Below are 27,633 nucleotides of genomic sequence, written 5' to 3'. Positions count from 1 at the left end.
TTGTGAACTTTATTGCAAATGAATACCTCCGTAAGTATACTAGACTTTAATCGTAATCAAGTATTAATGTAAGTACAACTGGCTTTTGATTGTAGTTGATTATCATTGTATGTATAGTGTGTATTTAACCACAAACCGTTAGAAATAATGAGAACCGAGTGTTGTTCCTATTCCAAAACATCCTCAAGAGCAAAAGGGTTATCTGAAGTGGGATGTGGTTTCTTACCAATCGGGGCGAATGTCATCACGCCTTGAGAAAATAGGTCTATGTGCGAATGATACGGTTGGGACTTTAGTTAGAGTGGAGATATTTAACATAAGGTATGTTCATATCGCAATCACACCTGTAAAAGCGATTATAGAATCATGAGCCTTAGACCTTTGCCGCCCTTGCGATAAGTTTTGGTCGTCACACGAGAAGACTACTTGAGCTCTCTTGTTGAAGTGAAACATCATTAATTAGGGCCAGTGCTGCTTTGGGCACAGTATTGTTGCCTACACATGGAATGGGTTAATTTATTCCCCATTAGACCACTGCATTTATAAATTAGATAAAGTACCTGCACTTATAAGTTAGCCAAAAGATCATACCTGATGTCACCAAAGAATCCCTAGGGATGCTAGGGGATGTGTGAGCGCGCTTGGGGTGGTTAGGGGATGAGAGTGCACACCTGGGGTTGCCAGGGAATAAGAGTGCACGTCTGGGGTTGCTAGGGCCTTCCTGGGGTTGTTAGGGAATAAGAGTGCGCGTTTGGGGTTGTCAGGGCCTTCTTGGGGTTGCTAGGGAATATGTGAGTGCGCTTGAGGTTGCCAGGTCTTCCTGGGGTTACTAGGAAATTTGTGAGCATGCCTAAGGTTGCTAGGGCCTTCTTGAGGTTGCTAAGGAATATAAGGGGGTTGCTAGGGAATATGAGCACTCCTAGGGTTTCTAGGGCAATCATAGGGTTTCCATGGAATATGAATGAAAGTCTGGGGTGGGCATGGGATATGAAAGCGCTTCCGGGGGTTGCCAGGGCCTTCTTGGGGTTGCCAGGGAACATGAGTGTGTGCCTGTGGTTGCCACGGCCTTCCTAGGGTCGCCAGGGAATAAGTGAGCATATAATTACTTATATGTATGAGAGACATATCCAAGATTTAGCACACACATAGTATATAACATGTATTGGCAAAGAATCATATCCTTATTGCATTTTTATAATACATGGGTACATCATAACTTTATTGCAAGATTTAAAGCTTATTGAGAAAATGCATCCTATCGCAAAATATGAATTGTTAACATATGCCTCATGAATTCCTCGCACTTTATTTACAATCTAAGTACACTAGTTATAATCACATAAGAACTTGTAGGATTTCTAAGAATGAGTAATATATTTGATGCATTCATTTTTAAAAGAAATACATGTAACAATCACATCATATCTTATACAACTTATTCAAAATAAGGCTTCAACTAGTTGTCATTCTCCATCTCTCATCCTCCTCCCTAGTGTCTGTGGTTTTAGCGCATAATAGCCAGACGGCTGAGCTTCCTTGATCATGTATGGTCCATCCCAAGTAGGAGCAAATATCCCAGTAGATTTGCCTTGTCTAACATGGAGTGATGTCTTAAAGAATTTGTCTCTTGCTCTAAATTTTCAGGGCTTCACTAGTTTGTTAAAGTTTGTGGCTAAGGCTTGTTTGTACTTGATTTGTTTTTGTAACAACTTTTCCCTTTCCTTGTCAATACCGTCTAGTTTTTCGTCAAGGAGCTGATCCATGTCTTCTGTTTTGAATCTCTTTCCCATCTCGAAGGCTACATGAGCGGAGACCGTCTGTATCTTTGCATGTAGTACTGCTTCTTGGTCGTATACTAGGGAATAGGGCGTTGCCTGCGTACTTTTCTAATTGTGGTGCGATAAGGCTAGAGAGTTTCTGACAACTTTTTTGACTAGTCCTTCTGATTGTTAGCCACTGTCTTGCTCAACATTCTTAATAAAGTCTTGTTAGTGGCTTTTGCTTGCCCATTCCCTTGTAGGTAATACATTGTGGACATTCCTAACCTTACTTCGTGCTGCCCTAAAAGGTCTCAAACTTCCTGATTTTTGATGGATAAGCCATTGTCCAAATCCTCATTGGGACTCCGAATCGATGAACTACATGTTGGTTGAGGAAGTTCGCTATATTTTCTACACAGATTCTTCATAAAGGTACAACCTCCACCCACTTAGTGAAATAATTTGTGTCCACCATTATGAAACAATACCCCCTGGAGGGTGGGTGGATCTTGCCTATGTGGTCTACTCCCCAGGTGTGGAAAGGCCAGGGCATGATGACGGGGTGGAGGTTGTTAGCAGGTTTGTGTATCCTCTTGGCATGCACCTAGCACTTATGACATTTGCGCACGTGCTTCTAAGTATCTTCTACCATGGTGGGCTAGAAAAAACCTATGTGTAGGATGTGATTGTACAAGGCTACTTGCCCTTGATGTGTGGTGGGTTCAGAGCTGTGGGCCATTTCTAATGCTTCTTCTACTTCCTCACTAGTTAGACATTACAGAGGCTTTCCACTGTGAGACTTTTTGTACAACATTCCTTCCTAAAAATAAAACCTCTTGGCCCTCGATAAAAGTCTCCTCCTCATTGCCGGGTCAACTGGCAACGTGTTGTCTTTTAGGTAATTAATATACATGCTCCTCGATTTTCCTTCCCCACCGTGAAGCATTCTCTTCCATCTATTTCTGCGATGCACTTCTCATATTTGTTCTACACCCTAGCTGCGTTTGTCTTCATCACTGGCCAGTGGTACCGTAATCTCTATAGCCTTTTATATAGTGTGTTGTTTATGTCCCCGTAGTACGCTCTATGGGTCTTTCTTGGGACTATCTTTGCCTCCTTCGACCCCAAACACCTCGTTCTGACCCCATCTGCTAGTCGATAGTACAGTGCCCCATTCACCAATTAGAATTTCAGAATCACCTTGCTGTCCTGTGTTACACCCTTGGATTACTTAGCTTTTGTATTATGTTATGTCTGCAATCATCTGCCATGATTTCATCCTCTTTTTCTACCTAGTGCCCAAATTTTTCGATTGATGGCTCACAAGGTGTTTGAATAGTGATGTCGATCGTATCTTTGTTGGGTTGGATTTTTTATCCCAGGGTGGTTAGCACATTGGCAAATCTATTTTTTGCTCTGTTATGATGTTCAAAGATTACTTCCAGATCACGGGTTAGTCTTTGTATTAAGGTTCTATATGGCAAGTATAAGTAGGAAGTGGTCAGGCTAGGTGGGGATGGTCTCCTTGAAGGATAAAGGAAGATCGAGTGTGAAGAATCAACTAGGAGGCTAGGGTAAGGGGAGTTATGAGACGGTTGAGTAGGGAATCTAATGATTGGGTTAATCAATGGTTGAATGAATAGTCTTCATTACGGGGAGGATCTCTACTTATAAGAAGGGACCTTGAGGTCCTAGAAGGAAGGAGCCAAAAGTGTGTTGTTCTATTAGGAAAGAGAATATTAGATTTGTTGTCAGTCATTAAGGAACATTGCTAAGGTTTCGCCACATGTGTTTATGAGATATCTCAATGGTTGACTTTCCTTTCACTTGAGGATTCTCATAATCCATGTGTGCTATTGCCTTTCACAACTTATTTAACCAACTTGGCGCTAGTGACGTCATTGCATAGCAGGCGGCCTTTTATTAAACATACATGGTGCCTTATCACGCGTGCAACTTAAAATTACATGTACGGTCAGTACTTATGTCTGGTTCTCAACGAACTACAGCTTTGTAACGATCTGAGGTTTATTGCGAGACCGCTCTCCTTCGGAGTTCATCATCGAACTGTGTGTGTTTGAGATTTATCACAGAGTCGTGCGCATCCATGGTTCATCGCAGAACCAAACGTGTATAAAATTCATCGTTGGTTTAACTAGAACCTATTTTAAACTCGTGTCAAGTGTAAGTCCATCGTGATCATGCGATGAGCCGTGTGTTTATTGCAAATGTATGTTACACTACAAGTTCATCACAGGTGGTTGATGAGCTAAAGATTGATTGCATACATCTATATGGTATCGATTCAGTGTCTTCTAGATTTTGAAGGACTAAGCGAGCACTATGTACCTACATTAGCCCCCTGCTTATTGGTAAGTGGAATCTTATCAATAAGCATTTTGCCTTCACATTTGCCTTGAGGTTCTGTGATGGGTTGGTAAGTATTTGTGCACTAGGTCTAGAGATCTACTCCATTTTGCGATTTCATGTGGTTGAAGGAAAGTTCATTTGGGCTTTTGTCAACTGCCCTGTTTGTTGACAGGTTGGGAATTAGTTACTTAAGCAACCGTGTGTGTCTTTGTGTGTTAGTGGCTTTGGGCAAGAGTTAGGTGTTTGTTCTTCGATTGGTTTTCATCCCTTCTGTGGTCTAGCCCCCTGTCTTTTGATGATTTGCTTTCTATCGGTGGGCAACTTTGTATTGGATTTGCGAGCTTTAGCCCCCCTAACCATTGGTAGGAAGGAAATTAGCAAAAGACATTCACGTTGTCGCTTCAGTGTGGGCGTTCAGCCCCCTTGTATGTCAAAGTAATGTCTTCTGCGGCTACACGGTACCGGTTAATGGTGTAAGGTTCAATGACTTATCATATTCAATGACTGATGGAAGTCAAGGAAGATCTTAAGTAATGAGGATGTGGTAGGGATCATTAGGTTTTCTTAACTGTCATATCATAATAAATGCGGTCTATTCGCTCGTGCAATAGGGATGTGATATTCGATATTTAAAGTGGCGGTTGATGACAATGACACTTTGTTTAAATTAATGCGCCATTTTGTCCTGCCTTTTAGAGGGTAGATGAGTAAGTTTCACTTACTTTTTTGTTACGCTTCGACTGAAGGGCTGTACTCATGCCTGCTCATCTTCCCCGGTGCCATTTGTCATTCCCAACATGTGAAAACCACTTATAAAGAGACAACAAGCCCGATATCTCTTTACTTCGCCTTCTTGCTATCGTCTCTCTTTTCTCTTTCTGTGTACTCTTTTGTCTACCTTGTAGCCCTCTTTGTGCTCTTGTTCTTGTTTCACATCCTAGTTGTTTTCTGCCAATCATGGCTCCTCATCAAAAGAACAATGACTATCCTTTCGTCAACTTCGTCAGGAAGTGGAAGTTACTATTGGAGAGGGAAACAACTGTGGTGGACATCGTGGGACGGGGTTTTTGGCCATCGATGCCAGTGTTTAGGGGTAAAGATGGTGTGTTCAATGTCATCAACAACACGGATTTGATGTGACTATGTGGCCATCTGGATCGGTCGGTGTTGTACAACACGGATTTGTTGGATGTTGTAGGATGCCAGTGTTCTTCAGTTTGTGGATTGTTACACAAATCTCTCTTATAGAAAGGGTGAAATATGTAAAGCCCCGCTTGAAACATTGGTGTTGCCATACCCACACGTTCATGGGCGCATTCGGGGAGTTTACCATTACTATTGAGGATGTGGTTGTGTTATTGGCATTACCCATCGAGGGCTTTGTATCTGCTCAGCATCTCCAACACATTGAATCCATTCCTTTTGATTTAAGAGGGATGTGCGATGAAATCATCGATGAGATTGCCTCGTACAAAGCCTTAGTGGACCAGTCTTCTGCCTGGGAAAAGATGCCTTTGGAGCAGTGGTTAGAGTATTGGTTCGAGTCCCACGATAGGGGGAATGTGATGGTACGCAGGGCAGATAGCCAATGCCACCTCGCTGCTTTCATTTCGTATATTGGTTTTCGATTTCTTTTCCCGGGATTTCCTGACTATGGGTAGAGCATGGTTTGGTCCCCCTTGTCCTAGCTGCCAGTGGCCATCAACTACCCTTGGCCTTTATGTTCCTAGGTTATTTATGTGAACAGATGGATGACACTGTCCAACAAATTATGGACTCGAGTTGCAAGAGGCATATCAGTTATGTATGCACACCCTTCCTATGGATGTTTTTGTGTGAGCGCTTTGGCCTCAGTGTCACACCTCGACCTCTTTCTCTGATGCGTATATCTGTTGCCACTATGTAGGGGGACGAATATGAGGGGAAGGTAGTTGAAGTTTGCAGGGGAAAACACTAGTTTCAAGCTGACATGCACAAGCAGTTCAAGATGAGTGAAATTGACTTGAAGCCGGCTTCGCTCGATGGGTTCATATGGAGGCCGTATGCCCAGGCTGTGCCCCACTCAATGCCACTCTATGTCAGTGTTGTAGTTCCCGAAGACAGTGACCCACAGTGTGATGTGGGGGTCGAGAGTTTTGTTGCAAGCATAGCACGATTGATAACGTGGCTTTGTGTCATTGCTTATCTTGATCGCACAAGTGAGGCTCAGCTTGCCTGTTACCGTCCAGACTAGGTACTTCGTTAGTTTGGCTACTATTGGTACATAGTGCTTGCTTAGTCCCTAAAAGCACAATAAATACTGGATTGATACCATACAAACGCTTGCGATTAGCCCATAGCCGACCTTTCCCTGCGATAAACCTACAATGAACCTACGGTGCATCGCGATGCATTGCAGGTCTGCAATGAACCCATTACCAGCACAAGCCCACAACATATACAAGCTGAACCCACAAAGGGGTCCGAGCGTACCCGACCTCGCAATAAACCTTGGGCTGTTATGGAGTTGTGGTTCACTAAAACCAAGACCGAATATTGGTTGCATGTGAAACTTTAAGTTACACGCGTGACCATGTTCCACATCAGTTAAGTGAGATGTGAAAGGCGGAAGTACACATGAGTTATGAGGATCTTTGGAAAAATGAAAATCAACCTTCAAGAGATCCCATAAGAACATGTGGCAAAACCCTAGCAATGCTCCTTAATGACCGACAATGAATCCAATATTCTATTTCCTAATAGAAGACAAACACCTTTAGCTCATTCCTTTAAGGATCTCGTGGTCTTCCCTATAAATAGAGATCCTTTCCATAACGAAATTCATTTATCCAATCATTGATTAGCCCTATCATTGGATTCCCTACTCACCTATCTCTTCACCCTCTTCGCCTTAACCTTCTGTTTGATTCCTTATCCCCGGTCTTCCTTTGTCTTTCAAGGAGACCATCACCTCTATCCTAACCACCATCTTACTCACATTAGAATCTCTAGTTCCATCCTTGATCATAGAGGATGGCTGCATGAGGGATCAACCTTACACCAATCATTAAGGAGCGTGATAACGTCCTTGAGGATACTAACCCAGGAGTGGAAAATCAATTTGAAATGAAGGCAACCAATCAAGTTAACATTGGGATAATCTCAAACAAGGTATACAAATTTGAGGACTATTTCAAGGCTCTGTTCGAAAAATTTGAATGAGCACAAGAAGAGACAAGGAATGCCCTACAGGTCCTCCTCCAGCAAATAGCGCCAGCTGAACAATCTCCCCACACTCTAGCCGCCACCCCCATGAGCATCCCCATCAGCCATCTTGCTTCCAACCTCAAGCCTTCTGCACCGAAGCAACCCATTAGATCTAATCTCACACCCGTGCAAACAGGATGGAACTTTGTAGGGCAATCAATGATTCTTCCCCAACTAGATCCAACAGTAGAAACCCCATTAAGTCAAGATGAGTTGAGAGAGTATGTCCAGGAGCTAGTGGTAGAGAGTCATAACTAAGTGTAGGATTTTGCCATCTTACAGAAGCCATACTTTGATCGAACCTTGTACAAGCCTTTCCCCTTCGGTTACTCCCCTATGTAACACTGGCCACAATATAACGGGCAGAAGGGAAGCCCACAAGAGCTCATGAGTAAGTATGAAGATGCCTTGGGATCCTTCCTCTTGTTGGGAATCTCAAGGTCTGTGAATTCTTAAAATCCTTGACTGGCACAACGTATACCTGGTTCGTCAGCCTCATTGTAGGAAGTATCAACTCATGGGCTGAACTGGCAAAGAGATTCTTGTCAAAATTGTTCACTTTGGAAAGGAAGCTGACAATGGCTGACTTAAGAAACACAGAGTAGAGCTTGGGAGAGGACCTCTTGGCGTATGTTGTGAGGTTTCAAAAATTGACCCATTCCATCTTCGATGAACACACCACGGAGAAGAGCTTTGTCAAGTAGTGCATATAGGGAATGCAGCATCCCTACAAGATAGACATTGAGAACGTAGAAATAGAAACATTCAGCCAATTGTGGAGGTGCACGGAGAGGTCAAACTGCACAGCTAAGAACACCCTAAACCAGCCTATACCATATTGGAGAAGTGAAGCTTATGTAGTCGATTGAAAGCCCTAGAACAACGGAGGGCCCAGGTAGGGGCCCTATTATCGCAACACTACCCAAGGAAGAAGGAATAACCTACTGATCCCTCCTCCCTTCCACTGCACAAAGGAGGAGGTAATTATGATAATCAATAAACTAGTTAAAGACAGAGTGATCAATTTTCCGCCGCCACCATCAGGAATAGACCAGGAAAAGGACAGACGTGACGGAAGATGGTGCAATTATCACCACTTGCCAAATCATGACTTGATGGATTGCTTCTCTCTAAGAAGGTTATTTGTGCAGAAGGTAAAACTAGATGAGTTCGTAAAGAAAGATCCAGTGTAGGTAGAAACTGACCCCCTCCCGGCCCATACCCAAAGGGGGAATATCAATGTAGTGGGGGTTCCAGGTCAATACCAGCCCGACATGCTGATTGAAAAACTTGAACAATGCCCGAAGCTCCAACACTTTTTCACTAAACTAGGGGCAAGCACCTCGACAAGAAAACTAGCCATCAAAGCAGTGCTAGAGGTCTTTAGGAGACCATTAGAACCTTACTAACCCGATCGAACCAATGTGGAGTTCACACTAGAGGACATGTTAGCAGCCCCCACCAAAATTGACCCCTATACGTTTCATCGTGAGTAGGGGGGTTCGAGATGAGACGATATATGGTCGATCTCGGAAGCTTTGTCAACTTGATCTATATCCATACATTGAAGCTGATGAACATACCATGGAGGTAACTGACTTCAATGGGAACACGTCCGTCACAGAAGAATCTATTGAACTACAGGTAGTGATTGGGCCGTTCTCCATCTCACAAGAGTTCCAAGTCATCTCATGGAAGGCTGCTTACCATGTCGTCCTAGGACGATCCCTAATACACGGCCTAGCCTTGGTCCCATCAACACATGAATAATGCATAAAGGCCAAGCACAAGGGATGTGTGATAAGAATCCCGGCCACCAAGGTACCTTTTTTGATAGAACAGAGGCTCATCTACAAGATGCGATCCACTACATAGAGCTCATAGACGAAGGAGAGATAAGAAAAGCTAAGGTGGAAGGGTTGCAGTTACCAAACCCTACACAAGATGAATCCCAGGCAACGAGATTATTGTTTTCCTACTTTATCTATGTATGTTGGATTTGTTGAATTTACTACAAGGAGTTTACAGTTCTAATAAGGATTGTTAGTGGTTATAGATTTGAATTGATCCAAGTTCATTGGTTTGTTTGAGTAGGCCTGGGTTTGCTATTTAAATGAGATTATTGTTTTCCTACTTTATCTATGTATGTTGGATTCGTTGAATTTACTACAAGGAGTTTACAGTTCTAATAAGGATTGTTAGTGGTTATAGATTATGACGATCATTGGATGGTTGGTGAGGGCTTGGTTAATTTTGGAAAATGTTTAATTGGTTCTACCTGCTTTGGCTAGAATCAATTTTGTGGGATTTGATTGAATGGTTTAATTAACCTTAGGTATAATCAATGTTTACCAGATGAGTTTATGTATGTTGAGTTGGTTTCACTTGTATATGAATCGGTTCGTTTGAAAATGAGTCATCAAAAATTGTTAGCTTCTACTTTCAACCTTGTTGTCTTTAAATTGGCTTTTTTTGATAGTTTGCATTTGCTTGGATTATCTTTAAGTTGATTTCAACTACGCTTTGCGTAGTTGGTCTTTTCTAATTAATGCCTCGATAGTTTACAAGGATTTGTTAAATAATGTGGATAACTTCTTACCAGGCTTCAGTTATAAGTGTGAGTGGTTGGATATATCTAATCTAGATATGATGGGTTTGTTTAAGGTAGAATAGTGACTTTAGAGTTGAAATAAGCATGATTCTTATCGGTTGATTTTACTATATTAGGTTTCTGCTTTGAATTGTTTTAGTTTGTTTAAACGGTGCTATTGTTTTTATTGATCCTTGTTTCTTGGCTTTGTTTTGATATAAGCTGGACGAGTTTCATTTTTTAAAGGAGTTGAGTTGATTTCCTAATTTATTTTAATTTGATGGTTTTTTTATTTAGAATATCGTGATTGGAATTGTTTTAAGCCCGATTCCTATACGTTAAATTGATTGTCAAATATTTCCTTTGAATTCTTTTAGATCGTTGACAAGGTATTATTTGGATTGATCCAAGTTAAATGGTTTGTTTGAGTAGGTCTGGCGTTCCTATTTAAAAGAGATGATTGTTCTCCTATTTTATCTAAGTATGTTGGATTCGTTGAATTTACTACATGGAGTTTAGAGTTTTAAGAAGGATTTATAGGGGGTCTAGATTTGGTCGATCATTGGATGGTTGGTGAGGGCTTGGTCAGTTTTGGAAAATGTTTAATTGGTTCTTCCTGGTTTGGCTAGAATCATTTATGTGGGATTTGATTCAATGGTTTGATTTATTCTAGGTTGTTTAAACGGTGGGATTGTTTGGAATGATGCTTATTTTTTGGCTTTGTTTTGATTTGAGTAGAATTGGTTTCATTTTTTAAAGTAGATGAGTTGATTTCCTAATTTCTCTAAATATGAGGGTTTTTTTTTTTAATTTAGAATATCGTAATTAGAGTAGTATTAAGCCCAATTCCTGTACGTTAAATTGTTTATGTCAAATATTTCCTTTGAATTATTTTATACCGTTGACAAGGTATTGTATGGATTGATCCAAGTTCATTAGTTTGTTTGAGTAGGTCTGGGTTTGCTATTTAAACGAGATTATTGTTTTCCTACTTTATCTATTTAAGTTGGATTCGTTGAATTTACTAGAAAGAATTTACAGTTCTAATAATAATTGCTAGTGGGTATAGATTATGTCATTCATTGGATGGTTGGTGAGGCTTGGTCATTTTTGGAAAATGTTTAATTGGTTCTACCTGTTTTGGCTAGAATCAGTTTTGTTGGATTTGATTGAATCGTTTGATTAACCTTACGTATAGTCGACGTTTACCAGAAGAGTTTATCTATGTTGAGTTGGTTTCACTTGTATTTGGATCGGTTCATTGAAAATGAGTCATCAAAATTTGTCTGCTTCTACTTTCAACTTTGTTGTCTTTAATTTGGGTTTTTCTTTATAGGTTGCATTTGCTTGGATTATCTTGAGTTGTTTTAAGTTGGTTGGTCTTTTTTAGTTTATGCCTCGATAATTTACAATGGATTTGTTAAATAATGTGGATAACTTCTTACCAAGCTTCTGTTAAAAGTGTGTATGGTTGGATTTATCTTATCTAGATATGATGGGTTTGTTTAAGGTAGAATAGTGACTTTAGAGTTGAAATAAGCATGATTCTTATCGGTTGATTTTACTATATAAGGTTTATGTTTTGAGTTGTTTTAAGTTGTTTAAACGGTGCGATTGTTTGTATTGATCCATGTTTCTTAGCTTTGTTTTGATATGAGTAGGAGTGGTTTCATTTTTTAAAGGAGTTGAGTCGATTTCCTAATTTCTTTTAATTTGATGAGTTTATTTAATTTAGAGTATCGTGATTAGAGTTGTTTTAAGCCCGGTTCCGGTACGTTAAATTGTTTATGTCAAATATTTCATTTGAATTCTTTTAGATCGTTGACAATGTATTATTTGGATTGATCCGAGTTAAATGGTTTGTTTGAGTAGGTTTGGCGTTCCTATTTAAAAGAGATGATTGTTCTCCTATTTTATCTAAGTATGTTGGATTCGTTGAATTTACTACATGGAGTTTAGAGTTCTAATAAAGATTGATAGTGGGTCTAGATTTGGTCGATCATTGGATGGTTGGTGAGGGCTTGGTCAGTTTTGGAAAATGTTTAATTGGTTTTTTCTACTTTGGCTAGAATTAGTTTTATGGAATTTGATTGAATGGTTTGATTAACCTTATGTATAATCAATGTTTACTTGATGATTTTATCTATGTTGAGTTAGTTTTACTTGTATCTGAATCGGTTCGTTTGAAAATGAGTAAAAAATAATTGTATGCTTCTACTTTCAACTTTGTTGTCTTTAATTTGGCTTTTTCTTGATAAGTTGCATTTGCTTGGATTATCTTGGGTTGTTTTAAGTAGACTTCAGCTACACTTTGTGTAGTTGGTCTTTTTTAGTTAATGCCTCGATAGTTTACAATGGATTTGTTAAATAATGTGGATAATTTCTTACCGGGCATCTATTATAAGTGTGAGTGGTTAGATTTATCTTATATAGATATGATGGGTTTGTTTAAGGTAGAATAGTGACTTTAGAGTTGAAATAAGCATGATTCTTATCGGTTGATTTTATTATATAAGGTTAATGCTTTGAGTTGTATTAAGTTGTTTAAACGGTGTGATTGCTTGTATTGATCCTTGTTTCTTGGCTTTGTGTTGATATGAGTACGACTGGTTTTATTATTTAAAGAACTTGAGTTGATTTCCTAATTTCTTTTAATTTGATGGGTTTCTTTAATTTAGAATATCGTTTTTAGATTTGTTTTAACCCTGGTTCTTGTACGTTAAATTGTTTATGTCAAATATTTCTTTTGAATTCTTTTAGATGGTTGACAATGAATTATTTGGATTGATCCATGTTAATTGGTTTGTTTGAATAGGTCTGGCCTTCCTATTTAAAAGAGATGATTGTTCTCCTATTTTATCTAAGTATGTTGGATTCGTTGAATTTGCTACATGGAGGTTAGAGTTCTAATAAGGATTGATAGTGGGTCTAGATTTGGTCCAACATTGGATGGTTGGTGAGGGCTTGGTCAGTTTTGGAAAATGTTTAATTGGTTCTTCCTAGTTGGCTAAAATCATTTATGTGGGATTTGATTCAATGGTTTGATTTGTTTTAAGTTGTTTAAACGGTGGGATTGTTTGGATTGATGCTTGTTTCTTGGCTTTGTTTTGATTTGATAAGAACTAGTTTCATTTTTTAAAAGAGTTGAGTTGATTTCCTAATTTCTCTAAATATGATGGGATTTTTTAATTTAGAATATCGTTATTAGAGTTGGGGAATGATAGGTCAATTTTGGAAAATGTTTAATTTAAAAGAGTTGGGTTGATTTTTTAATTATTTAAGTTTGAGTAGGTCTGGGTTTGCTATTTAAATGAGATTATTGTTTTTCTACTTTATCTATATAAATTGGATTTGTTGAATATATCAGAACGAATTTACAGTTCAAATAAGGATTGTTAGGGGGTATAGATTATGTCGATCATTGGATGGTTAGTGAGGGCTTGGTCAATTTCGGAAAATGGTTAAATGGTTCTACCTGCTTTGTCTAGAATCGGTTTTGCGGGATTTGATTGAATGGTTTGATTAAGCTTAGGTATAGTCGTTGTTTACCAGATGATTTTATCTATGTTGAGTTGGTTTCACTTGTATCTGAATCGGTTCATTCGAAAATGAGTCATTGAAAATTGTCTGCATCTACTTTCAACTTTGTTGTCTTTAATTTGGCTTTTTCTTGATAGGTTGCAATTGCTTGGATTATCTATAAGAATTAATCCGCAAATAAGATTTTAGTTATGATGTCTTTGAAGGCATTAAGGGTGATTCACAAGGTAAAAATACTTGGATATTTTCTTGTCATATTCCCATAATGATATTAGAAGGAATTGGAGGGAGGTGGCTTTATCCATTTCACGGAAGAGTAAAACACAAAAAGATTAGGATCCACTGGAAGACTATTACATAATATTAAATTTTGATGGAAGTAACTCAAGCAACCCAGGACCTCTAGGCATGGGAGGTGGTTCCAAGTTAGAAAAAGCACAAGATGGATAAGTGGGAAAAAGCAAAAGATGAGAACGCAGAGTAATCGTTGAAGGGAACTCTCAAGTGTTGATAGGGTGGCTAAAAGATGAGAAACAACAGTATGGAGCTATAGAGATGTATTAAAGCAAATTAGTAACAATAAAGAGAAAAAAATTAAAGTAGCCAATAATTGACATATAAAGAAGAAAATATGTCTATAGACCAAAACATATAGTAACAAGTTGGAGTTCTATGATATTTGTGCTCCAACAGTGTTGAAGTGTCTATTATTTATTTCTTTTCTATTTATCTTCAACGGGGGTATAGTTGGTATTTTACTTATATTATGTAATATAATTTATCTCTTTTCTTAGTTAAGAGCAAAGGTGTAATTTGTCATTTCATTAGTAAATCAATAAAAGAGGCAGCAGTTAGAGAAACAAACTGACTCTCGATCTCTACTGCTTTCGGCCCTAGTTCTTCTCATATCTCTCTCTGGAACACAAATAGTTACTCTATGAAATCACAGGTCATATGAACATTCTAGGCATTATTGACCACTTTCAGACCCACAAACTCCATTTCACTTTCATGAGGTGGAGCACTCTCCCTCTCCATTTGAGTCCTTTAAATATCCGCAAAAGTTTGCCAAAAAACAGCTTACCAGCACCAGGTCTCAATGACTTAAAGTGCAAGGTTTTCCCCAAAAGGCAGTATAAAGAATCGGAGAGAAACCCATGCGTCTCACTCATAAATAAAATCCAATATATTCACCATAAATAACAACTAAGATCATTTTTGTTCCAGCCAAGACAAATCCACAACCCTTTTATCTTTCCCATACCTGCAAATCCTTGGCTCCAACAACAATCTGTGACACCCCTAATTGTGAGAATATAATGTATTCCTACTGGAAATAAAAGACGGGTTGTCCAAAAGTTGGACACTACATAATACACCTTTGATTTCAGAAAACTGGCTGATCACTATATTACTTATAAGGACTTGGGCAAATTCCCTCACATGGCAGTAATCTAAAAGTCGCCCTGTCACCATTTCCAACATTAGTTTCTACCACACCAGTAATTCAGGAACACAAATAATTACTCTATGAAACCACAGGTCATATGGATATTTTTAAGTTACAGGCATTATTGACCACCTATAATAACTTCCTCCATAAGTTACAGGTCATATGAATATTCCAGGTTAGAAAAAGCAAAAGATGAGAAAAAGCACAAGATGGATAAGTGGGAAAAAGCAAAAGATGAGAAAGCAGAGTAATCGTTGAATGGAACTCTCAAGTGTTGATAGGGTGGCTAAAAGATGAGAAAGCAGCAGTGTGGAGCTATAGAGATGTATTAAAGCAAATTAGTAACAATAAATAATTGACATATAAAGAAGAAAATATGGCTATAGACAAAAACATATAGTAACAAGTTGGAGTTCTATGATATTTGTGCTCCAACTTGAAGGGGAGTGTTGAAGTGCGTACTATTTATTTCTTAAGTTACAGGCATTATCGACCACCAACCCATATTTATCTATAATAATTTCCTCCATAACACCTTCCTACTTTCTTTCAGCTCTATATAGTCAAATGCTAAATGGTGATTTTCAGGCCCACAAACTCCATTTCACTTTCATGAGGTGGAGCACTCTCCCTCTCCATAGGAGTCCTTTCTAATCTCTCAAACCTCTAAGAAATGATGAATATTCAAGAAAAATATTAAATATCCGCAAAAGATTGGCAAACAGCTTACCAGCATCAGGTTTCAAGGACTTAAAGTGCAAGATTTTCCCCAAAAGGCAGTATAAAGAATTGGAGAGAACCCCATGCGTCTCACTCATAAATAAAATCCATCAATATATTCACCATAAATAACATCTACCAGTACAAAAGATCATTTTTGTTCATCTTCAGATGGAACTTCATACCCTCCCAATTAACCCTTGGGTTATTCTTTGCCCAGCACTCCCTAACTTTTTCTTTGAATCTTGGGTGATAAAGCCACATATTCTCAAACTGGAAAGGAGATGGACCCCTTCCCCTTAAATTGTCTTTGGACAATGAGATTGGCCAATGATCAAAAGTTATTCTCGGTAAAGGCTGCCAAGGAGCATTGTTTCATCAAGGACTGCTATGAACAGATTGGAAATAATGTAGTTGGAGCTACCAAATTCAGAAGGAACGCAAACAACTGGGAGTTGGAAGAGCTGAAAAGGTGGAGAGATTGCTAGAATTGAAAGATCCACCTATTTTATTGCCATGGGAAAGGGTATCTCGTGTTAACTATTTTGGATTAGTCCACCATAATTCCACAAGGAAAAATTGCGGGAATCTAGTGAGTACAAACAACCATAAGTTGTTGAATCAAATTTTTATAATAAAGATACACCCCATTCTTGCAATCTGGAAAGATACTTGCAGATCATATGGGTAAAGTATATGAATTGCTATCAAAGTTCACAATTGCAAGAGATTGGGCACCCATATTGACAAGAAAAGCAATGCATATTACGCCTAATGTTTCATTATAAAAATGAGTCTTAAACAAAATAAATCCATTTAAAGTAATCAAATAATAACAGCATTAGAAGATATTTACACTTGCAACAACAGATTGAGTGCCCATATTGACAAGAAGATATTCACACAACATTAAACAAGAATAAATCCATTTCAAAGCATGTGGTAAACTTTCAAATGTTTCTTTGCTGGTGTTGGTATGGATTAAAATTCTAGTACTTCGTCAAAACCAGCAAGTGGGCACAAATTCATGACAAATTGCATTTTCTTGGTCTCTTACAAGCTAACAACCAAGCTGAGCATATCTCCAATTAATAACTAATTGCATTCAATCTCATCCAAAAATCCAATAGAAAAGATTTTTTTTTCAATTGGTAATTTTTTGAGGAGTTAGAGTAATGTGTCCAACATTAATTTGTCAGAGAGGTGAATAAAGTTTTGGACAGTGCCATTATTGCTAAAAGATCATGATCGTTGGTAAAGCGCAAACCTTTTCCTTCTGAACAATTAAATGACCAATGAAAATTAAGAAGCACCGGTGAGAAAATTGGACATACTGATTTGTACTCAAAAGGGAGCTAGAAAGTTAAAAATCTGCCCAGGGAGAGGAAGAGAGAGAGAGATTGCACGAATGAACCAAAATTCAAAGGAAAAATAAAAGAAAAAAAACCACAATATTCAAGCATCTAATGAGTCCCTAAAAATCTACCCAGGGAGAAAAAGAGATTGCACGAATGAACCAAAATTCAAAAGGAAAATAAAAAAGAAAAAAAAAACATGATATTAAAGCATCTAACAAGTCCCTAAAACTACCTCAAATATCTATTATTAATGGCATCATTACAAATAATTAGATATTTAGCAACAATTATGGAAGAGAGATTTTTAGCAATTTTTTTTAATAAGAATAAATAAATAAAATTATTTAACTTAATAATATAAATATATAAATGATTAGGCAATAAAATAAGAGAAACAAAGAATTAAAATTTCCTAGTCATGCTTTGGGATTTATATGAGGGTCGGCCTCAAGCTTAAGGTCTAGGCTTGATGGCCAACCTAGGCCTTTTGCTGATATGAAGGCAAAGACCGACTTGAACCTGGCACAGCCCGTGGACCGGTTTAATCCCAACTGAGACCTAACCTATTGATAGCCCTAAATATTAGGCTCGGAGAGAGAGAGAGAGAGAAATAACTTATTAGTTAAACAAATTATTAATTACTTGAATAATTTAGTAAATTAAATAAATAGAAATCTAATTTACTTAATTTATTAAAACAAATAAATGAATAATTTGGTTTAGTAAAATAAATAAGTAAAATTTTATTATTGGGATGGGACAGGTACAGGATATCCCACACCTTATAACAAAAATACACCACATTCTAGCAACCTTGAAAGATTCTCGCTTTCAAAATTCTGCATGCATTAGGATCTAGACATTCTAGGGCATCATTCAGCTTAAATAATCACCAACCGAATTGTGCAAGTTATCTCTAACCTTCACTCAGTTCGGTTATTAATTAGCAGATCCGAATTTCTAGAGTCTTTCTCAAGCACTCTAGAACACCCAAGAATCAAGAACAGATCGACCAAACAGAATTAAGATTGCCTAAATTCTTTCTCAAGCAATTCAAACATTACAAAAATCAAAATCAATTCGGTTAGCAGTTCTAACAATGAAATTTCTAATCAAGAAACATCAAAATTGCATCTAATCCATTCGAATGAACCTATAAGCAAAGACATCAGCCATAAACTGATCATCCCCCCTTATTCTCACCATTTACCGGATGATTTTTTAGGAGGAGAATGCTATGAATAGTCGGGAAACTTGTGTAAGTATTCTGATCAATTCCTATGAACTACCATTCTTATCACATACATAAGAACCAAGGAAAGGGAGAATATGAGATTCTTCAAGTTCCAACATTCACTTCCATTCAATATGTAAATCAGCTCCTTAACCGCCAAAATTAACCATCACTTTGCTAGGTCTCAAATCTGTCACTGCACCTCATTGAATGTTCAACTAACTTTTGTCCCTTTGAACCTCAGTCGTCACCGATGTTTTTTTTCTTTTCTTTCCCCCCTTTTTTTTTTGTGTGAGTGCATTTTATGCTCCATCTCACATGGGGTATTTTCTTCTTTCTTCTTTTTCTTTTTCTCTTTTTTTTTTTTTCTTTTGGTGTGAGTGCATTTTATGCTCCATTTCACACTGGTCACAGGCTTGAGGCAGATAACAATACTCATATTCCAAGTTGCTAGTTTACTATTCAGCTGAGAATAGCAGAGTTGGGACTAAACTCATATCATAAACCGCTAGTTTTACTATTCAGTTCATGACAGCAGAGTCAATTGGACTTTGTCCTTTTTCTTTTTTTTTTCTTTTGCCTTTTTCAATTATTGAACCTCACGCATTAGCAATTCAGATATAGACTAGCTTAAGTGATCATTAATAAATCAATCAAGTGCATCATACACATGAAGGTAGTTAGGGCTGGTCATGATGAAAGTCATATTCAGCTCCCTTAACTTCATGCATTGTGCTCAGTTGGATCATTCACAATAATAAAAACTAACACATATAGTAGTCTCCCTCAACTCATTGTATTCCCTCTTTGAATTCACCTAATAAACAGTAATGATCTCGAGGGGATTTTCAGTTTATTTGGCCTGTCAATGCATGTATATAAGTATTGGGCTGATTGAAGTGCATAGCCATAATCTAACTCCCCCACACTTAAAATGAATATTGTCCTCAATGTTCCTAGTGTTAAAGAGCAACAATAAATCGGAAATTATTTGGGCTAGATCTCTTTTGAGTGAGATTAGGGTGAAAGTAGAGGAACCTATGATGTTATACTATGACAATTAGGCTGCAATCAATATTGCCCACAATCAGAGAAGGGATAACAAGCAGAGAAGTTTGTTTGCCTTATGTCTCTTCAGAGTTGCAGCTGGCTCATGTTCTCACTAAAGGGGTGGCAAAAAACAAGCTTGAACATAATCTACGCAAGTTGGGAATGTATGACATTTACTCCCGACTTGAGGGGGAGTGTTGAAGATTAATTAGTTTTATGATGTTTTTCTAAGTAGATGTTTTATGTTACTTGTTGTTAGATAGGAGGTGGGGACCACAGTAGTTATGTGAGTACAAATTTTATTATGTTTTTGAGTGTTATATATGTTGTTTTATGTTTTGCCGCCCTATAAGGGCATAGTTGTCTCTGCACTATTCTATTATTTTAGTATAAATAACAAGTGAAGGGGGCGGAGAGATTATTGCTCTCTTTTTTTTTTAACTTCTCTTCTTCTCTACTTCTCCTTCTCTCTTCAAGAAACTACTTTCTTTCATATCATTTTTTAGTTCAGAAGATTCCTACTAAGACAACTCAAGACTCTGGAGTTACAACAATGAAAAAAGGAAATATAAATGGTTGACCAAGGATATGGAAGTTCGATGCACATGGATAAAAAGAAGTGTTAATTCTTTTATTGATTATCTAGACAAGGGTGAATAGGAATTCTATTTTTTGGGCTCAATTGTAACTATTGTTGTATTTTCGGTGACAGTTGTGGGGAGTTAAGATACTTTAGCTCCCCTTCCATGTACTCATTTTTTAATCATTTAATGAAATCTCATTGTAACTATTGTTGTATTTTGGGTGACAGTTGTGGGGAGTTAAGATATTTTAGCTCCCCTTCCATGTACTCATTTTTTAATCATTTAATGAAATCTCGGTTATTGACCAAAACAAAATATATATGATTGCAAAACAGAAAAAATCACCTAGGTGTGAATTGTATCTATTTTCCTATTAAATGACGTCCCCAGAAAGTAATCTCGGTATCTATAAAACACTTATCTAAACTAAAATTCCAAATAATAGTCATAAGGAGATTTACATAAAACTCATTCAATTAAAGAAAAATCAACAAATATATAAATCAATAATAGATTTACATAAACTTACCTGGATTTAAGATTATCAAAGGATTATACTAAAAGATTGTATCCTTGAGAACTTTTGACATATATAAAATTAATCAAATTGGGGATATAATAAACAGGTAAAGAAATTGATAACAGAATAGTCTACTACACCTGCTTTCCATGTATGTACAATGTTCAAACCAATTAAAATTAAAAGTATATATAACAAAAACTAAAACATTGATTAAAAATCATACCATCAATATAGACGGTTTTTACTGATCAAAAGCAATGCTAGAAATATGTTTTGGTAAAGGCATTAATGGAAATATGTTGCTGGCTGAAAACTTGTAATCCAACCAAAACTACAAGCTAATTAAGGCTTACCAAGAAAAAGGGGAAAAAAAGTCATCATAATGCTCCATACATACTTTAAAGCTATTTACCAATATAAGAAAACTGTAACTTTAAATATCACTTTTAGAGTTACAACATTTGCAACCACTTCTACTAATATCCTCAAGATGATAATGGCTAATATAGAAAAAACAGCATCAACAGTTCACACTGAACGGATACAAAGGTCATGGCATTCACTTCTTGTATCTTGTTTGTATCTAAACAGATTTGATGCAGTAGCCCTGACTTAGGATTCAATGGTTGTGCCATGGTTGCCTACAATTGGCAGCCGGTGTTGTCAAAGGGTTGCCCAAAACAGTGGGCCAAGCTATAATGGTCGCAGGGTTCATCTAAATAATCCTTTGTTGAAACAGTGAATTAGGATCTAGCCATGGTTACCATGTGCATTGTCACTAGTTCTAAGGTGGTGGAGGAAAGAAAATGCTTCAAGTGCTGTTTAGTGGGCTGCTTTGTGGAAGAAGTGGGACATTGTAATAGGGCTGCAAGTCACACACCTGATTTGAAGAATTTAAAAAATTACTAACCCAAGCCCGTCCAAGTTGCACCCCCTAGATTGCAGGCAGGTGGTAAGTTGGGTGGTCCAAAAAATGGGGAAACACCTCAGTGATGAGGGTCAAACATCTAGTAGGGGTTCTTTTCCTCTTCATCTTTCCCTTGAGCAGGGAAGCAGACACATCCAAGGTTTCCTCTCTTAATGGTGTAGGTGTGCTATAAAGTATTGGAACTTGTGTGTTGGAGTGTCCAATAATGACACTGAAGAGGTAGAAGACAATAGGTTCCTCTACATATATATGGTCTTTCCCACTTCTTATGGAACCTAAAATTTATTAGAACGATGGTAGGGGTGCAACTTGGCCAAGCTCGGCTTGGGCTTTTGCAAAACATGAGTTCCAAGAAGGCTTTCAAACCCCCACCAGCAATGTTTTTAAAATTGAACCGGACAATGAACCGATCGGGGGTCCGATTGCCAAGTCAAGGTTCGACCATTCAAACTGAATGGATGGCCCGTTTTGACAAAAAATAAAAAATTATAAAATAAATAATTAACAGACAAACCGTTGGACGGTTCGACCACTTGGGTCAGTGGTTTGCTGACCAAATCAACGTTTTTTGGGGAAATAATGGTTCTGGGGTAAAACAGAACCGGTCACCTGACTAGTTCCTAGTTTTTCCAGTTTGATTATCCAGTTCGGTCCAGTTTTGAAAACCATGCCCACCAGTTTCCCTAGGTCATACCTAGCTCATAGAAGCCCAAGCCCAATACCAAAAATTAAAAATAAAAGACTATAAAACCTAAATGAAAAGTTAAAATGCAAAACATAAGTTCCAGGAAGGTTTTCAAGCCCAACCAATTTGCCTAGACCAAACCAAACTCACATAAGCTGAAAGTGGTGATAGGATTAGCTTGAACTAAGCTTGGGTTGGTAAACTTGGGCATTGACTTTGATTGTATTAGGCCTAGATTTAAGGTTTAGGTCATGGGGTCAGGCCTAAACTTGGTTCAACCCCGCCCCCAAGGTTATAGGTCATATTTGTTTCTGCTTCATAATAACTCATAGAACATAAGAGTAGAATATCATACATAGACAAGAGATAACAGCAGAAAGTACTCACAGATTGTGCTTCTTCTTGATGTGTCAATGGCCGATTGGGGCGATAAGTATGGTTTTGACACTTTGCCCAAAGCCAAAAACGCTGGAACTGCACTGGTATACCAAACTCTTTTGCAACATCCTCCTGTTGATAGTTATATTAGGTTGACAACCACCAAATCATCAAGGAAAGACCACAACTCTAACAGTTATATTAGGTTGACAACCACCAAACGCTGGAACTGCACTGGTAATACCCCCTTTCTAGCATCCTGAAAGAATCAAATAGTAGTAGTCCCTTTAATAACCATCTTCAAGCAGCATACTTAATCCAATCCAAATGAAAAGAAAAGATAAATAAAAAGATGCTAAATGTCATAATTTTTTGTTCAATTACCAGAATTAAGCATTAAACTAAATCAGTTCACATGGCTAAAAGCTAAAAAATTTTATTATTATTTTTAATAAATCACAAGTTATTCAAACAAATCACTGCATCGAAAATTAAGACATTTGTATTTTCTCATTTAATACAATGTAGATTTTTATTTTGATTGGCAAATATAACTAGATAATATTGCATGCCACCACAATAACAACCTATTATCCATCCCCAAAAAAAAAGAATAAAAATGCTCAAACAACCAGCAAACCCTCTACGCAAGGAGGGACTCATAATACAAGAAATTCCAAATGAATAGAAGATCATTATAAAGGAGATATAAATTTATTTGTGGGGAAAGCAAGTGTAGGGTACAATATGTGCATGGAGGCATGGAGGATTTTGGTTTGAGGCAAGGTTCAAAATATTGCAACATTGAGGGGGGGGGGGGGGGGGGGGGGGGGGTCTCCTTATGTTCAAACACTAAACACCCCCCAACATGTCCATCATTAAAAAACTCAGACAGAAAAAAAAAAGTTTCAACTATTTGAATTACATTATGTGAAAAGAAAAAATGTGCATCATGCATGTCAGTATTTTAAACCATGGTCATTGGAGAAGAATGAAACAAGAGATATAGTTTTAAAATCTGTAACAGCTAATAATATGACAATACTAAAGACATTTTAAAAAAGAATGAACATTTAACAACAATTTTTTTGATAAATGAACATTTAATAACATTTTTTAATAATAAGAAGAATAAAATAAGGCTTTCATTAAATATAAAAAAGGTTACAATTTCACATGAATGAACACTAAATAGCATTTAAAAGTGGGTCAAACTCAAGTCAAATAGATTTTTCCTTACTACAAGACTAAAATAAATTAGGTGTAAAGACTTGCTATTCCAAAAGGAAAGCTACCAAATGGAAGAAAAATAGAAAAGAAAATAGATGCCCAAGAAATGTTTTAAGGACTCACAATTTAAGGGCCCATAATTTGAAAAGGCTAGAAGAACATGGATTGTAGTAGTAACTAGTAAGAAATGATTTAAGGGCTCATTATTTAACATGTATGAAACTGAAGAAAACGGAATAATGAAACAGGATTCATGTAGCCAACTCCATATGGTAGAAACTTGAAACAAGGCTTAGATAATGATGACTACAACAACTATAACAATGTTCTCCCTTTATCCTCTTGTTCAATTTCTGCAACAAAGGAAAACTATTTCATTTGAAACTATTTCTATCTTTCAAATCAGAGTAATCCCCTCAAAGAAGGCAAAAGCACAAGGGAGGAATACCATGACCTAATGAGAATGGAAAGAGCTTATTAATAAACTGTATAGCTGGTGCAATGGCAAAACAAGGGGCAAATGGGATTCAACTATTTTGCAGTCAATTGTCTGAATGTTGAATGTAATGAGAAAAGGAAAGGACTAGGTGGCAAATACTAGTCTAAAGCTAAGGAATATATTGCATGTATTATATGTGACATTTTTTGTTCCATGTTTAATAAAATTTAACAGTTACCCATCAAATGAATAAGATAAATTAATATGCTATCAATGGTAGGTTAGCATTTAACGTACCATTTGCTTGGGGAAAAAACTAAAATGCTGCATTTTGGAGGGGATGGGAAAAAGGTCATCAAAAATCAAAAACAACTAATTGCCTTAAGATTCATCAAAAAAACAACTAATTGCCTTGAGCCACTTTTTATTCAAGTATTTAGACACAGAAGTTCTATAAGCTTTTCACATAAATTGTTATCCAGCCTTTATACCTGTAGCCCATGTTGCTCAGCATGATACTTGTTATCACCTTCAAGACGTTCAACTTCTACATACTTATCAAAAAAAGCATAAACATCTTTACAGCCCTTGACATCAAGCTGAAGATCTGTCATTTATACATGGACACTTTCAGCACCACAGGAGATTGGCAAGGGCAATAAAATCCATTCTACAATTCAGATTGAAATTAAAACAAAAATACCATAAATGACTCCTTCCTTGTAGACTTGTAATCTACATTGATGCATTCAATGTAGTTCATATGGTGCCCTTCAAATAATTGCTGTATTGTACCCTCTACAACAGGTCCCCTGAACACCCAAAAAAAATCAAAATCAAAATAGTCCTGGCAATGAGATGAAACTTTCTAAAAAAAAGATTATGTTCACCAAAAAACACCTTCATTTTGTCTTCAAGCTTTTCACACAAAACCTTATTAAGTTCCTGCACACCATGCTGCATGAAAGAATCATGTGTCCCATCCAAAAGACTTGGTAAGCTCTTTTGTTGCAACACTGTTGTCACTGTACTGGAGCTTGTAGAATAAGCTCTGCAGAGCCAGAGGGATGCTTCCCGATGGCATATCATTCTCAGTTGTTGGCATGTGGTATACAGCCTGATATATAAATTCCAGACAAAAAAAGGTTTTCTTCTTCATAAGATGATAAGTTACACTGAACTAGATAAAGAGAATTTCTGCATGTATACTAAGTTTCTAACCTTTCTGAAGTAAGGAATATGGTAAGTCTGGAGCAGAGAATTCATGTAACAGGTTGCTCCTTGGTTCTTAAGTCCAACATAACCCGTTTCCCTTTTTGAATCATATGTCCAATAATCCACAACCCTACGGACTGCAACCTCAGCTTCAACTATACATCATTCACAAGATACCCTCTACTTGGGTCATATAGCTCACTGAGAGGCATGAATGATGTGCACTACAACAGCACCAAACCCGTAACTTAACATTGTACTTAACAAGCATATGGTATCGACTATTGTACAAGCAAGGGCAGAATAATGAAATAAAGAAAGATAGCAAACTCCAATCTTGTTTGAAGTTTACAGGCTTTATCATGCACTTTTTAGATAATCTTCAGGGTTCATGTGAAAAGAACCTAATAGAATATTAGGTTAATAGGTTTTACTTCTTTGTACTTTGGCATGGAACAGAATATTGAGAAAACTATCAAAAAACTAGTGGCAGGACCAAAATATTCTTGAAAACTGAAAAGAACTAACAACTGAAACAACATGTATACTTACCCTTCTATGAAGTCCTGCGTGCCAATATTGACTACTGTACACCCAATAGCCTTAGCAGAAATGAGGGATAGTGTAAGATTTTCATTCCTTTCCCAAGGGTTCAGCACCCTCTTTGTATTGATTGCCGGTTCATCGGTTGTCCCAGGGACTGCCACATTGATAAGTTTACTACATCAAAGAATATGCCTTCAGATTACAAAGCCCCAAAACCAAGAAAGAAAAACTAGCTCCAAATTCAAATTAAAGCAAAGGGCTTAACAGGGAAATCACCATAGAAGAACGCCATATTTTACAATCTCAAAGAAATCATTAGTGGAAGGATCTATAGGAAGGTATCTCTTCAAGACTGATCTTCTGCTAGGTGGTTGTTTATAAGAGCAACATAGGACGTTTTCTCAGATCCACTGATGGTGTGAAGAAATGTAATCGTAGCAGCCTTCAGAAATGCAGTCGAATTCTTTGCTCCGCTGCCAATTCCAGCATTCACATGCGATTGCAGTTTCAAATAGACCTGTAACGATATGATTTGCTCACTCTACTTAAAATCCTTAACCCCAGTACCGGTTTCTCAACCCAAAACCATAAACTGCATGAAAAAAAATGAATTCAAATTCAACGGTTACGCATTCAAGCTGCAGATCCTATAATAGTACTGACCCGAAGGAAGACTTAAAAATCCTCTACCTCCTCGTCCATGTCCCGATACGATTCAAGCAAACACGCAGCCCTCTTTTCCTCAGTCAAAGACTCTCCAACGGTTTTCAGCTTTGGCATCCTGGAAGGCAAGTGTCTAATTGTCACTCGCCCGAGCTCCCTCTTCATTGAGAGGAGCTGCAGAAACCAGTCGCCAACGTTGCAGGTTCAAATGCAAGACCAAGAAAACAGACAAAACATCGAAGTAACCCACAAACAAGAAAGCTACTTGGGTTTTAGGGTTTTTGAGGATTACTCACATAGGAATTCAAGCTGCGAAGCTCCACCTGAGTGAACTGGCTCTGGAGCCATGGATCGCCATTCGCAGGTAAGTCTGAGGAAATCGAGTGGTTTTGTTCTCTATTTTCTCTTTTCTAGAAGCATGATATCGACCTCTTCTCTGAATGGAAAACACCAACTCTTTTATAGTAATTACCACGTCCTTCACCTCCATCCAATGCAGCCAGACAGAAATACTTATCAAAACGGGAATAAGCAGCCAGACAGAAAAAGAGACGGAATTTTTAGAACGTCCGAAACCTGTTGATGGGTCGGGCTCGGGCTAGCTTTTGTCAAAATTCTAATGCCGAGATAGTGTAAAGTTGGGTCCCAAGCCTGGATTATGAAAGTCCACGTTATGTGCACCTGTGGGTTCACGGGATATTTGAACCCGCCAATCACAAGCTACCACATCGGCATTTCGAAAAAAAAACACTAATATTTACGGGTGTTCAGCTGTTAGCTGAACAAATCCGGTTCAACCACCCACGAAAAGACTATGGGTTTTATTTCGAGGAGGGGTAGTTTGGGTATTTCTTGACTAAAACTCAGAGAAGGTCTATTGCACATGCTAATACTTCACTACTTCCCATTCATACCAGGAGCAGATCTCATAGACTACCTTCAATGGTAGACCCAACAGACGGTCTACCGTCTTGGGAACTATCCAGGTTAAGGTGGGGAGTGGGGAAGCCCACACTACCCGATCGAAGGTCTTCACTTTTCAAAGATACCGGTCCGGTTCGATTTGATCGGTCCAGTATAACCCGATTAAACAAAAGAATTGAAAGTGTCAGTTGGACCAG

At 37.7% G+C, this 27,633-nt stretch overlaps 1 long non-coding RNA gene across 9 annotated transcripts; it reads right to left on the bottom strand.

Annotated features, from left to right (window-relative positions):
- Positions 1-8: 8 nt before the first annotated feature.
- LOC148874640 (uncharacterized) lies at positions 9-27,118 on the bottom strand. 9 transcript variants are annotated; one of them, XR_016105872.1, is made up of 11 exons: positions 26,809-27,020; positions 26,513-26,686; positions 26,126-26,366; positions 25,856-26,023; positions 25,310-25,527; positions 24,989-25,205; positions 24,792-24,900; positions 24,580-24,695; positions 22,429-22,678; positions 592-1,070; positions 22-495 (listed from the first exon to the last, which is right to left on the bottom strand). It is a non-coding gene; the product is annotated as an uncharacterized LOC148874640 (long non-coding RNA). The 9 variants fall into 9 exon arrangements; XR_016105875.1 differs by having other exon boundaries at positions 592-1,066; XR_016105874.1 differs by lacking the exon at positions 592-1,070 and having other exon boundaries at positions 9-495.
- Between the last annotated feature and the right edge of the window lie 515 nt (positions 27,119-27,633).

Source organism: Nelumbo lutea, chromosome 1 (genome assembly GCF_056320005.1).
Source record: "Nelumbo lutea isolate HS-2025 chromosome 1, American lotus-T2T, whole genome shotgun sequence".
Classification (NCBI taxonomy): Eukaryota; Viridiplantae; Streptophyta; class Magnoliopsida; order Proteales; family Nelumbonaceae; genus Nelumbo; species Nelumbo lutea.
Note: the sequence above shows the minus strand (reverse complement) of the source record. Positions and strands in the feature narration are given on the sequence as shown.